This window comes from Caretta caretta, chromosome 22, assembly GCF_965140235.1.
Source record: "Caretta caretta isolate rCarCar2 chromosome 22, rCarCar1.hap1, whole genome shotgun sequence".
Classification (NCBI taxonomy): Eukaryota; Metazoa; Chordata; order Testudines; family Cheloniidae; genus Caretta; species Caretta caretta.
The window spans coordinates 2,614,980-2,627,501 of NC_134227.1; the positions used below are offsets into that span (position 1 = coordinate 2,614,980).

The 12,522-nt window shown below is 50.0% G+C and overlaps 2 non-coding genes across 2 annotated transcripts; one reads left to right on the forward strand and one right to left on the reverse strand.

Annotated features, from left to right (window-relative positions):
• Positions 1 to 302: 302 nt before the first annotated feature.
• On the forward strand, positions 303 to 384 carry TRNAS-AGA (transfer RNA serine (anticodon AGA)). Its single transcript has one exon. It is a non-coding gene; the product is annotated as a tRNA-Ser (tRNA).
• Positions 385 to 4,347: 3,963 nt separating this feature from the next.
• On the reverse strand, positions 4,348 to 4,441 carry TRNAI-UAU (transfer RNA isoleucine (anticodon UAU)). The gene is made up of 2 exons: positions 4,404 to 4,441; positions 4,348 to 4,383 (listed from the first exon to the last, which is right to left on the reverse strand). It is a non-coding gene; the product is annotated as a tRNA-Ile (tRNA).
• Between the last annotated feature and the right edge of the window lie 8,081 nt (positions 4,442 to 12,522).

Here is a 12,522-nt window from a genome sequence, read left to right on the forward strand (position 1 = left end):
CCCAGAGAAAACCCGACCCCTGCTATTGGAATGACGTGCTGGAGATTTGACTAGGAAAGGGACTGTCTGCTTGTCAACGTGGGGAATGAACAATGATCTACAGCAATGTCGTTAACACAAACACACTCTCATCGAGCTCCAGCCGGAAGGGGAATGGGCAGGAATTCTCGCTGTTCAGCCATGGACACACTTACACTAATGCACAGCCTTGAGTGTGCTGGGGAAGCTGGTCTGAGCAAACAATTTGAAGTGACAATTCTGTGAGAATTGAATCATAGTGTAGTGGAGCAGCTGTACATCCAGTAGTTGTGGCCGAGTGGTTAAGGCGATGGACTAGAAATCCATTGGGGTCGCCCCGCGCAGGTTCAAATCCTGCCAACTACGGAAGCACTGGGCTGTTATTATTACTGTAGTCTTAGTGCCTGAGCATCCACAGTGTGAACTGGAGCCAGATCTGGTCTCTTTGGCTGTCTACACTTAAAATGTTGCTGTGACACTTCTCTAGCACCTTGGGTAGACAGTCACTACACTGACTGGAGGGGTTTTCCCATCCCTGTAATAGCGACAGGGACAGAACAATTTTTCTTTCTATTTAGCTCTATCTAACCAGGGCTTAGGTCAGCTTAACTCTATTGGTTTTGGGGGTGTGGATTTTTCACACCCTGAGAGACGTAGCTCTGCCAGTTAATTGCCCAGCATACACCAGCACTTAGATCCCCCTTAGGATTTCCATGCACGCACTGAACTGTGAGAGGAAAACATCAGCTCACAAACACAGAGACTGAATTCCCCAAATTTAAGCTCTCTGCACTTTTGAGAAAGTCACAAAATTCAATTCATTCCTGCTAGGACAGAGAAAAACATAAGTGACACTAAGTTTTTGGCTTGATTAAATAAATTTAAGGGTTTAATTACTATGGTAAAAATATGTACCGATTCCTCTAAATAACACCATAACGTGAGATAAGAACAGAGACAAATCTTGTCAGTGACGACTAATTTAACAAATGATCTCCGCATTATTAATTTCCACTGTGCCTCCACTGCAGGTCTGGGCCCCTCCAGTGTAACTGCTCTGCATTCGCCTTCCCGTTAGAATTGGTTTTGGACACTCCCAACTTTGGAAAATTGTGCAATTCAGAATTTGAATAGTGACCCCGGCTCCTTCCTGCACCTGCTCTACATCGCTACACACCACCTTCTCCACCTGCAGAGTCACCCGCAGGGTTCAGCAGGGACCCCTGGCAAGGACAGTGGGTGCAGCTAACAGCCCGGTGTGCCTGGCAGTAGAGGCAGGGGCAGCCCGAGGCTGGAAGCTCTGAGTCAGCTGTGGAGAAACACCCCCCCACACACGAGTACAGCGATTGAATTCCCCAACTTTAGCATCATGACACCCTGGAGAAAGCCCCACGTGTCCGCTGTTTTTTCACAGGGTGATGCAAAAATCAGGTGACACCAATTTTGAAGTTTGAGTAAATAAAGTTTCGGAGATAGTTATTAAGCTCGCAAAAATATGCCAAAGATCCCTCTGCATAAGATCCCTCTGCATCCTGATGCACTTGCATGAGAAGAAAGTGATCAGGAACAGCCAGCATGGATTCACCAAGGGAAGGTCATGCCTGACTAATCTAATCACCTTTTATGATGAGATTACTGGTTCTGTGGATGAAGGGAAAGCAGTGGATGTACTGTTTCTTGACTTTAGCAAAGCTTTTGACACGGTCTCCCACAGTATTCTTGTCAGCAAGTTAAGGAAGTATGGGCTGAATGAATGCACTACAAGGTGGGTAGAAAGCTGGCTAGATTGTCGGGCTCAACGGGTAGTGATCAATGGCTCCATGTCTAGTTGGCAGCCGGTATCAAGTGGAGTGCCCCAGGGGTCGGTCCTGGGGCTGGTTTTGTTCAATATCTTCATAAATGATCTGGAGGACGGTGTGGATTGCACTCTCAGCAAATTTGCGGATGATACTAAACTGGGAGGAGTGGTAGATACGCTGGAGGGGAGGGATAGGATACAGAAGGATCTAGACAAATTGGAGGATTGGGCCAAAAGAAATCTGATGAGGTTCAATAAGGATAAGTGCAGGGTCCTGCACTTAGGATGGAAGAATCCAATGCACCGCTACAGACTAGGGACCGAATGGCTAGGCAACAGTTCTGCGGAAAAGGACCTAGGGGTGACAGTGGACGAGAAGCTGGATATGAGTCAGCAGTGTGCCCTTGTTGCCAAGAAGGCCAATGGCATTTTGGGATGTATAAGTAGGGGCATAGCGAGCAGATCGAGGGACGTGATCGTTCCCCTCTATTCGACATTGGTGAGGCCTCATCTGGAGTACTGTGTCCAGTTTTGGGCCCCACACTACAAGAAGGATGTGGATAAATTGGAGAGAGTCCAGCGAAGGGCAACAAAAATGATTAGGGGTGTAGAACACATAACTTATGAGGAGAGGCTGAGGGAGCTGGGATTGTTTAGCCTGCAGAAGAGAAGAATGAGGGGGGATTTGATAGCTGCTTTCAACTACCTGAAAGGAGGTTCCAAAGAGGATGGCTCTAGACTGTTCTCAATGGTAGCAGATGACAGAACGAGGAGTAATGGTCTCAAGTTGCAGTGGGGGAGGTTTAGATTGGATATTAGGAAAAACTTTTTCACTAAGAGGGTGGTGAAACATTGGAATGCGTTACCTAGGGAGGTGGTAGAATCTCCTTCCTTAGAGGTTTTTAAGGTCAGGCTTGACAAAGCCCTGGCTGGGATGATTTAACTGGGAATTGGTCCTGCTTCGAGCGGGGGATTGGACTAGATGACCTTCAGGGGTCCCTTCCAACCCTGATATTCTATGATTCTATGATTCTAACACCGGAAGGTGAAATAGGAACAGAGACAAACCTTGTCTGCAAAGGCTAATTTCCCAAAGATCCTTGTTAGAATAGAGATATTCAGGCCTGCCTGTAAAGCCTATACTTTAAGAGTACAGGCCTTTTTTTTATCACAGTGTATTTTTACTGTGTGTTTTCATCCTTAGCTAGTTACGGGGTACAAAACAAAGAATCAAAATCACAATCTGCCTGTGTATGGGCCTTCTCTCCCCAGGAGAGTCTGAGGCTGGGTTCTTAGGCTAAGGCCTTTGTCTAAGCTGCAGGGGCAGCCATAAACTGGGAAGCGAATGGTCACATCCTCACATCCCCAACCCGTTCCATTGAAATACGGTGGTACTGGGTGGTTAGGAAGACGATCCTGTCCTGATAGTGCCCATCACCACCAGATACAGAAACAGATCTTAAGAGAGCCTCCTGTCCGACAAGAAATCCCTTCTCAGTGGTTGTGGTTGTGAAACCCTCATTTCAATATATGTTATCTTTACGGCCTCCACTTTTCTGTTGTCAATCTGTCTGGTTCTCTAATTGTTTCTGGCTGTTGTATAATTAATTTTGCTATGTGTAAGTTCATTAGTGTAGTGGGATATAATTGGTTAGAGAATTATGTTACAATATATTAGGATTGGTTAATTACATTTCAGAAAAATGATTGGTTAAGGTATAGCTGAGAATATTACCATATAATCTGGAGTCAAACAGGAAGTGGAAGTGGAAACTGGAATCATGTTTGCGAAGTGGGGGAATGGGAACAAGGAAGAGAGACACAGGAAAGGCTCTGCAGCGTCGGAGCTGGGAAGGGGGACGCGGGGTAAACGCTTTGCAGTGTCGGAGCTGGGAAGGGAACACTGGGGAACAGAGTCTATCGGTGTATAGAGATAAGCCCCAGTGGTGTGAAGGGCTTTCAGAATATGCTTCCTTGGAAACTAACCCCAGGAAACATCGCATTGTCTGCACTTCAGACTTCTGGTCTTTTGCTGCTTGCTGCTTGCGTGACAAGAACTGGGGAAGAGGGCAGGGGAAGAGAAAGCCCTCTTACAAAATGGCTGCCTTGCTTCTCTCCCTCCCCAGGCGCCAAGGATCCACAGGACTCGAGGCTCTGCTTGAGGGATCCTGGCCCAGCGGCTGGTGGGGGAGAATCATAGATGGTTAGGGTTGGAAGGGACCTCAGGAGGTCATCTAGTCCAACCCCCTGCTTGAAGCAGGACCAATCCCCAATTTTTGCCCCAGATCCCTAAATGGCCCCCTCAAGGATTGAACTCACAACCCTGGGTTTAAGCAGGCCAATGCTCACACCACTGAGCTATCCCCCTGAGAAAGGATTGTAGATTCTGACCTGCACTCTGGAGGGGAGGGAATAATTGAAGGGGGCATTTTTGAGTCCTCCCCCATCCTCAGTGTCCCCCGGGCTGGCATTCGACACTCCACAGGGCCAAACAAACAAGTGGGTGAAGCCATTTGGTTAATGAAAACCAGTGCTCCAGGTGAGGCTTGAACTCACAACCTCAGCATCGCTCCTCTCAGCACTGCCCTATAAGTGCTGCGCGCTAACCAATTGCGCCACTGGGGCACCTGGCTATGGCTGCTCTCCCAGGCCCCTAGGGTGAGAAAGGCGAGGCGTGACCCCCCAAAACTTCTCAGTAGAGTTGAGCGAAGGTAGAGACAAGTGTTGGTCCTTGGTGGGGTGGGTTCTTCTGAAGGGTTCCAGGCACCATTTGACCCTCTTGTTCTTCTCTGTGCGATACCAGAGCTGACTGAGACTCAATGGAGAGTCTTGCTGCAGATCAGCAGATCTGAAATCCCCGAGAACCAGGTCTAAGCGTTAGTCCTGCTTTGGGACAGAGTCTCTCAGGCAGGAAACTGCCAAGTCTGTGCGAGCCGTGAGGCTCCCTCGCTAACAGCTGAGATCAGTGAGAGCTGTGTGAAGCACTGGGACCCAGGGGTGCGTGAACAGGGGGGCACAACGCCCCAGGACTTTTAGAAATGGGAGGGCTCTGCCTTACCACTTTGTAACGACCATAAGGGTGAGGGAGGGTGGGGAGGGGGTAGAGAGCAGTGATCGGGAGGTGGGGTCTTGGGGGGAAGAGTCAGCGCAGGAGTGGGGCCTCGGGGAGAAGAGGTGATGCAGATGCGTGGCCTCAAGAGGAAGGGATGGGGCTACTGTTCGGGCTCTGGTGGCCGCTACTTTTAGGGAACCTGCACCACTCTTAGTGAGACCGCAAGACATCCCAGAGGAGAGAGGGATGTCAGCAGAGCAGTGACAGGGTGGAAGGTCAAGTGACCGGCAATGTGGGCAGACAGGGGAGGGAGAAAGGGGCTTTCCCCCCAGGAGGTGAGAGGTGATCACTGGGTTTTCATTGACCCAGGACAGCAGCTGGGAGTGAGGTGCAGTGAAGGGAGGGGCACTTCCAAAGAGCTTTTGGTCTCTGGATTTCAGAGCCCGAGGCAAAAGGACACTGCCCAGCATACTGTGGGCGGGTGTTTTGCTCACAGTGTCATGTTATGAATCCTGATTGTGGTGTTTTCCAAAGTTAAGACAAGGTGATTTTCCTCCTTTTTATTAAAGTTTCTTTTCTCCACTCAGTGCTGGTGAGTGGGGAAAGTATTGCCTCTTAGAGGCAGCCAGTGGCCCTGGTTAGTTTCCCCAGATTACTGGGTGGGGGCTTAAGCGGATTGTGTGCTGTACTGTTGAAGAGGAGCCCCAAGCACCCGAACAGGGAATTGTAACTTCAGCCTTCAGATTAAGAGCCAGATGAGGGAAGAGCGTCTTCACGAGCAGGCTGGCTAACCTAGTGAGGAGGGCTTTAAACTAGGTTCACCAGGGGAAGGAGACCAAAGCCCTGAGGTAAGTGGGGAAGTGGGATACCGGGAGGAAGCATAAGCAGGAGCGCACGAGAGGGGAGGGCTCCTGCCTCATACTGAGAAAGAGGGACGATCAGCGAGTTATCTCAAGTGCCTATACACAAATGCAAGAAGCCTGGGAAAGAAGCAGGGAGAACTGGAAGACCTGGCACCGTCAAGGAATTATGACGTGATTGGAATAACAGAGACTTGGTGGGATAACTCACATGACTGAAGTACTGTCATAGATGGATATAAACTGTTCAGGAAGGACAGGCAGGGCAGAAAAGGTGGAGGAGCTGCACTGTATGTAAGGGAGCAGTATGACTGCTCAGAGCTCCGATACGAAACTGCAGAAAAACCTGAGTGTCTCTGGATTAAGTTTAGAAGTGTGAGCAATCAAGGGTGATGTGGTGGCGGGAGTCTGCTATAGACCACCAGACCAGGGGGATGAGGTGGACGAGGCTTTCTTCGGGCAACTCACAAAAGTTACTAGATCGCAGGCCCTGGTTCTCATGGGAGACTTCAATCACCCTGATATCTGCTGGGAGAGCAATACAGCGCTGCACAGACAATCCAGGAAGTTTTTGGAAAGTGTAGGGGACAATTTCCTGGTGCAAGTGCTGGAGGAACCAACTAGAGGCAGAGCTCTTCTTCACCTGCTGCTCACAAACCGGGAAGAATTAGTAGGGAAAGCAAAGGTGGATGGGAACCTGGGAGGCAGTGACCATGAGATGGTCGAGTTCAGGATCCTGACACAGGGAAGAAAGGAGAGAAGCAGAATACGGACCCTGGACTTCAGAAAAGCAGACTTTGACTCCCTCAGGGAACTGATGGGCAGGATCCCCTGGGAGAATAACGTGAGGGGGAAAGGAGTCCAGGAGAGTTGGCTGTATTTTAAAGAATCCTTATTGAGGTTACAGGGACAAATCATCCCGATGTGCAGAAAGAATAGTAAATATGGCAGGCGACCAGCTTGGCTTAACAGTGAAATCCTTGCTGATCTTAAACTCAGAAAAGAATCTTATAAGAAGTGAAAGATTAGACAAATGACCAGAGAAGAGTATAAAGATATTGCTCGGGCATGCAGGAGTGAAATCAGGAAGGCCATATCACACCAGGAGTTGCAGCTAGCAAGAGATGTTAAGAGTAACAAGAAGGGTTTCTTCAGGTATGTTAGCAACAAGAAGAAAGTCAAGGAAAGTGTGGGCTCCTTACTGAATGAGGGAGGCAACTTAGTGACAGAGGATGTGGAAAAAGTGAATGTACTCAATGCTTTTTTTGCCTCTGTCGTCACGAACAAGGTCAGCTCCCAGACTACTGCACTGGGCAGCACAGCATGGAGAGGAGGTCACCAGATCCCTGTGAAGACAGACGTGGTTCGGGACTATTTAGAAAAGCTGGATGAGCACAAGTCCATGGGGCCGGATGCGCTGCATCCGAGAGTGCTAAAGGAGTTGGCGGATATGATTGCAGAGCCATTGGCCATTATTTTTGAAAACTCATGGTGATCGGGGGAAGTCCCAGACAACTAGAAAAAGGTGAATGTAGTGCCCATCTTTAAAAAAGGGAAGAAGGAGGATCCTGGGAACTACAGGCCAGTCCGCCTCACCTCAGTCCCTGGAAAAATCATGGAGCAGGTCCTCAGGGAATCAATTCTGAAGCACTTAGAGGAGAGGAAAGTGATCAGGAACAGTCAGCATGGATTCACCAAGGGCAAGTCATGCCTGACTCATCTAATTGCCTTCTATGACGAGATAACTGGCTCTGAGGATGAGGAGAAAGCAGTGGACGTGTTGTTACTTGAGCAAAGCTTTTGACACGGTCTCCCACAATATTCTTGCCAGCAAGTTAAAGAAGTATGGGCTGGATGAATGGACGATAAGGTGGATAGAAGGTTGGCTAGATTGACGGGCTCATCGAGTAGTGATCAATGGCTCCATGTCTAGTTGGCAGCCGGTATCAAGTGGAGTGCCCCAAGAGTCGGTCCTGGGGCCAGTTTTGTTCAGTATCTTCATAAATGATCTGGAGGATGGTGTGGATTGCACCTTTAGCAAGTTTGCAGATGACACTAAACTGGGAGGAGAGGTAGACACGCTGTAGGGTAGGGATAGTATACAGAGGGCCCTAGACAAATTGGAGGATTGGGCCAAAAGAAATCTGATGAGGTTCAACAAGGACAAGAGTAGAGTCCTGCACTTAGGACGGAAGAATCCCACGCACCGCTACAGACTAGGGACTGAATGGCTGGGCAGCAGTTCTGCAGAAAAGGACCGAGGGGTTACAGTGGACGAGAAGCTGGATATGAGTCAACAGTGTGCCCTTGTTGCCAAGAAGGCCAATGGCATTTTGGGATGTATAAGTAGGGGCATTGCCAGCAGATTGAGGGACGTGATCGTTCTCCTCTCTTTGACATTGGTGAGGCCTCATCTGGAGTACTGTGTCCAGTTTTGGGCCCCACACTACAAGAAGGATGTGGAAAAATTGGAAGGAGTCCAGCGGAGGGCAACAAAAATGATTAGGGGACTGGAACACATGAGTTATGAGGAGAGGCTGAGGGAACTGGGATTGTTTATTCTGCAGAAGAGAAGAATGAGGGTGGATTAGATAGCTGCTTTCAACTACCTGAAGCAGGGTTCCAAAGAGGATGGATCTATACTGTTCCCAGTGGTAGCGGATGACAGAACAAGGAGTAATGGTCTCAAGTTGTTGTGGGGGAGGTTTAGGTTGGATATTAGGAAAAACTTTTTCTCTAGGAGGGTGGTGAAACACTGGAATGCGTTACCTACGGAGGTGGTGGAATCTCCTTCTTTCGAAGTTTTTAAGGTCAGGCTTGACAAAGCCCTGGCTGGGATGATTTAGTTGGGGATTGGTCCTGCTTTGAGCAGCGGGTTGGACTAGATGACCTCCTGAGGTCCCTTCCAACCCTGATATTCTATGATTCTATGATTCTAAGACTGCTATGCTTAAAGCGTTGACGATCTAGGCTGAGATTTTCAAAGGCAATTTGGCTCAATGGATCCAAAGTCCCTCTGGATGTGGACAGTGAACTCCCGGCGGCTCCTGCAGATTTCCTTACACCAGCACTCATTCACTTTTCTTCTATTTACATCGCCCATTCCCATGTGATCCTGGGAGTCCCTGACAACCAGAATGGGACATCAGTGCATGGTTCGATTTCTAAAACAGTTGTGATTCCAACTCTCTAATACCGGGGCTACTCCAAAGTGGGCCAGTGAGATTCCCCTGGCTATCCCTTGGCTCGGATGTGGCAGGTCAGCCATGCAGGCTCAACAAGATGGAGGTTCGGGTCACCAAAAGCTCCCCTCTCTGCTGGGAGCTTTGGGTCCTGCCATCAGCTGGGGCACCAAGTCCCAGGGCCTCTGGCTCTTCACCAGAACTGACCTTGGAGGGTCACCCGTGGGGGTGAAAGAGACATTCAGTCCTTCGCCTGACACTGCTAAAATGTGGCCATCCGTGTGGGCACCTGTCTCCTTTTAAACGTGCATAAAACAGATTGAAAGCAGGGCTGGTGCCTTGTACACCCGCTCGCAACTCAGGCTGAGTAGACGCTGCTCAGGCAGGTTGTAAGGAGCATCTGTGGATGGCACTGCCAGGAAGCATATGCGTTAGTTGCACGGTCACACACTTTCCCACGGGATCCCGGCCTCATCCAGTGCACAGAATGGATAGTGCTGCGGGGACAAATCAAGCTGTGGACTGAAGGAGGCTGTCGGCTGTAGGACCCCAGCCTCATGTGCTGCAGAAGTTGGAAAGTGCGCAGTGAAGGAGGCAGAGAATTTCAGGAGGAGAAAGGCTGGTCCCATGGTTTAGACAGATGAATGCTGCCCTGGTAAACTGGATTTTCTCCCTGCCTCTGCCCCAGAGTTCTTGTGTTACGTTTGGCAAGTCATGTAAACCAAAATTTTCACAAGTGGCCACTGTGTTCATTTTCTGGATACCCAATTTCCTCCATTAGAAGGAGTTATGCAGCTGGAGGGAAAGCAGGACAAAGTGTAGCAGCTATACGGGCATCTATATGGGTAGAAATATTGGGGGAAAGAATTAAATGTTTAATCATGTAACATTATTGTATTAATATTTAGTTACCTCAGAACTAAAGTGTCCGGCAAAGTATTCACAATTTCCAAGCTGAAGTGGGGAAGGCTTCACAGCCCTCAAATGGCATCCCCCTAGTTATAAAAATGAAAGAAAAACATTGAAGCTGTATCTTAAAACACATGGAGCATGAAAGAAATGGTGCCTCTGGACCCCAGAGATCAGCAACTGAAAATTAGATGTGAGCAAACCAAAACTCACTCACTCACTCATCATCTATCTATCTATCTATCTATCTATCTATCTATCTATCTATCTATCTATCTATCTATCTAATCTGATTGTTTTATGGCCATGTGCATTTATTTGTCTGTTTTAGGGCTGGTCTACACTTAAAATTTAGATTGACCTAGCTATGTCTTGGGGGGGCGGGGGGAGGGAATTCACCCACCCGAGCGCCGTAGCTAAGCCGACCTAGCCCCTGGTGTAGACATGGTGAGGGGTGACAGCAGAATTCTTCTATCAACATAGCTACAACCACTTGGAGAAGTGGATTCCCACCATCGCGGTAACCCCCATCTCTCAATGCAGGAAGTGTCTACACTCCAGCGCTACAGATGCTGCGATATGTCGCTGTGTTGTTGTCGCACCCATAGCATAGCCAGGCCCGTAGGATGTTGGTCTCTTTGAATAAATGATACCCCAAGAGGAGCCCCTGTCGCTTTGGAGTCACTTACTTTCCCGAGAGCAGGTTCTGTCCGTGATGTGACCCCCCAGCTAGGCACTGCCAATAGAAAGGCTTTTGAGTAGAACAGATGATCCCAGCTTTTTTGAAGTCTTCAAAGCCCACTGGGACAATCCTCTTCACTTCACCGGTCATGATGCTGGGAGCCCCGGGGGTCTGCTTGTCCATCCACTTGCTGCACATGGGCAAAGAGGTCAGAAACTAAAAAAACCCAGCTGAGGAACCTTTCTGCCTGGTGTAGAGCCAGACTTCCAGGCTTGGGAGTTCTGCTTTGATTCCTTCATTTCAAACTCCAAACGCAGATTTGGTCACGCCGGGGGGAACTTGCAAAATACCATGTATGGAAAGAATCTCTTGTGAGTCCTACAAGGACAACAGCATGGTTCTTAGCCCCTTTTGCTGAGAGTCCCCGAAGTTATGCCGTGTGCTGTTGCAGCCCATTCTAGGGACCCCAGGGGACTGTTCAGTCTTACATACAACCATGTGCAACCATGAGCTGCCTGAACTCTCCAGCAGCCTGGGAGGCCTGTGCTACCTGCCCAGACCTGGCAGAATTGGCAGCAGAGAGGAATTGTTGTGCCCAGGCATGGAGAAGATGGTTTGCTTCCAACACGAGCATTGCAGCGCAGGGACTGACAGCAGCATGCTGCGCCTGCAAGGGGGTGTGGGGCGAGTGCTTTGAAGTCGGCTCATTATATATCCAGTTGCACACGCTAAATAAATTCTATCCAGTGCAGCTCAAGGAGCAGACCCTACCTAGGAGGCTGGCCAAAGCGTGCCGGGCAATACGCGGCTGGAGAACTTTTCTCTCCTAGAGACTCTGCCTCTCTTGTTACCTTCCTGCTCCAGGCCAACAGCACTTTTTATTTTCCACCAAGGCAACTCTATGCCATGGGTGAGAAGAGGCCCAGAGCTGCCCCCTGCCCACTTTGCATTGGTCTAAAAAGAGGGGATTCCCACCTGGGGCCCAAGCAGCCAGTCCCCTTTGTGCGGAGCCTGGAACGAGGTCACTTGGGAGCGACTGCTCTTGCTGGGCCACCTCTTCCCCTGCCGTGTGGAGCGGGTACGACAGTGATGTGTTTCCAGGGCAAACGGTGACTTTTGGTTGTCACACTGAACATTTTCATTGCAAACCCAAAAGGTTTTGGGTGGAAAGTTTTCAATTTGGGGTTTTCCAATTTTTTCTGTAAAAACCGAACGTTTGTGTGGAAAGCATTTAACGGAAAATGAACTTTTCCATCAAAAATAGCTTCTACAGAAAAATGTTGATGGGTCCGATTGACGTGGGCTAAATCCCCTTCCATTGCCCCAATCAAAGGTGCGGCATGCGCACTGCCGGGCCTGTCCCTCCAGCAGAGTTCATACGGGGAGGGGGAGGAATTGGGTGCCCCACCCCATCTCTGCCATAGCTGTATCTCCGGCTGAGGCCTCTGGGGATCCCGGCTTGTCGGGTTTCCAGCTGAACCCAAATAGGCAGCTGCCAGGCTGCTAGGCAGGCTCCCACTCTCGGCTCACCTCCGACTGCTCTAAGGACTGGAGCGCCGGAAGCAGGGGCTGCCCTGTGGGCTGCGGGCGGGTTTGGACCTGTGAGGGAGACACAGTGTGTGTGTCGGCTTCACTTGCATCGCCAGCACCAGCCATTGTCCCCATTTCCCAGCCTGGAGCCAAAGCCGGTTTCGCCAGGAAACCCCTGTTCAGAGCTGCAATGCTCCTTTGGGGAGCCTGGCCAGGCTGTCTCTCCCAGGAGTCCATCGGTTAGTTCTCTCGGTCCCATGTGTGCGCGATGCCCCCCGTGCACATAGGGTAACCCTACATCGGTTGGGACGCCCTTTGTCCCAATATCGGGACCGTCCGGACTGCAGCCGCGGCGCCGTCGCTCACTGCTTCCTGGGGCAGCTCTCGGTGCCCGCCCGCCGGCAGGAGTGCCACATGCTGCAGGGGTGGGGCATGCAGGGGCCGGGAATGGGCAGAGAGCCCTCCGCCGCCCTCCCCACCCGACCCCACCT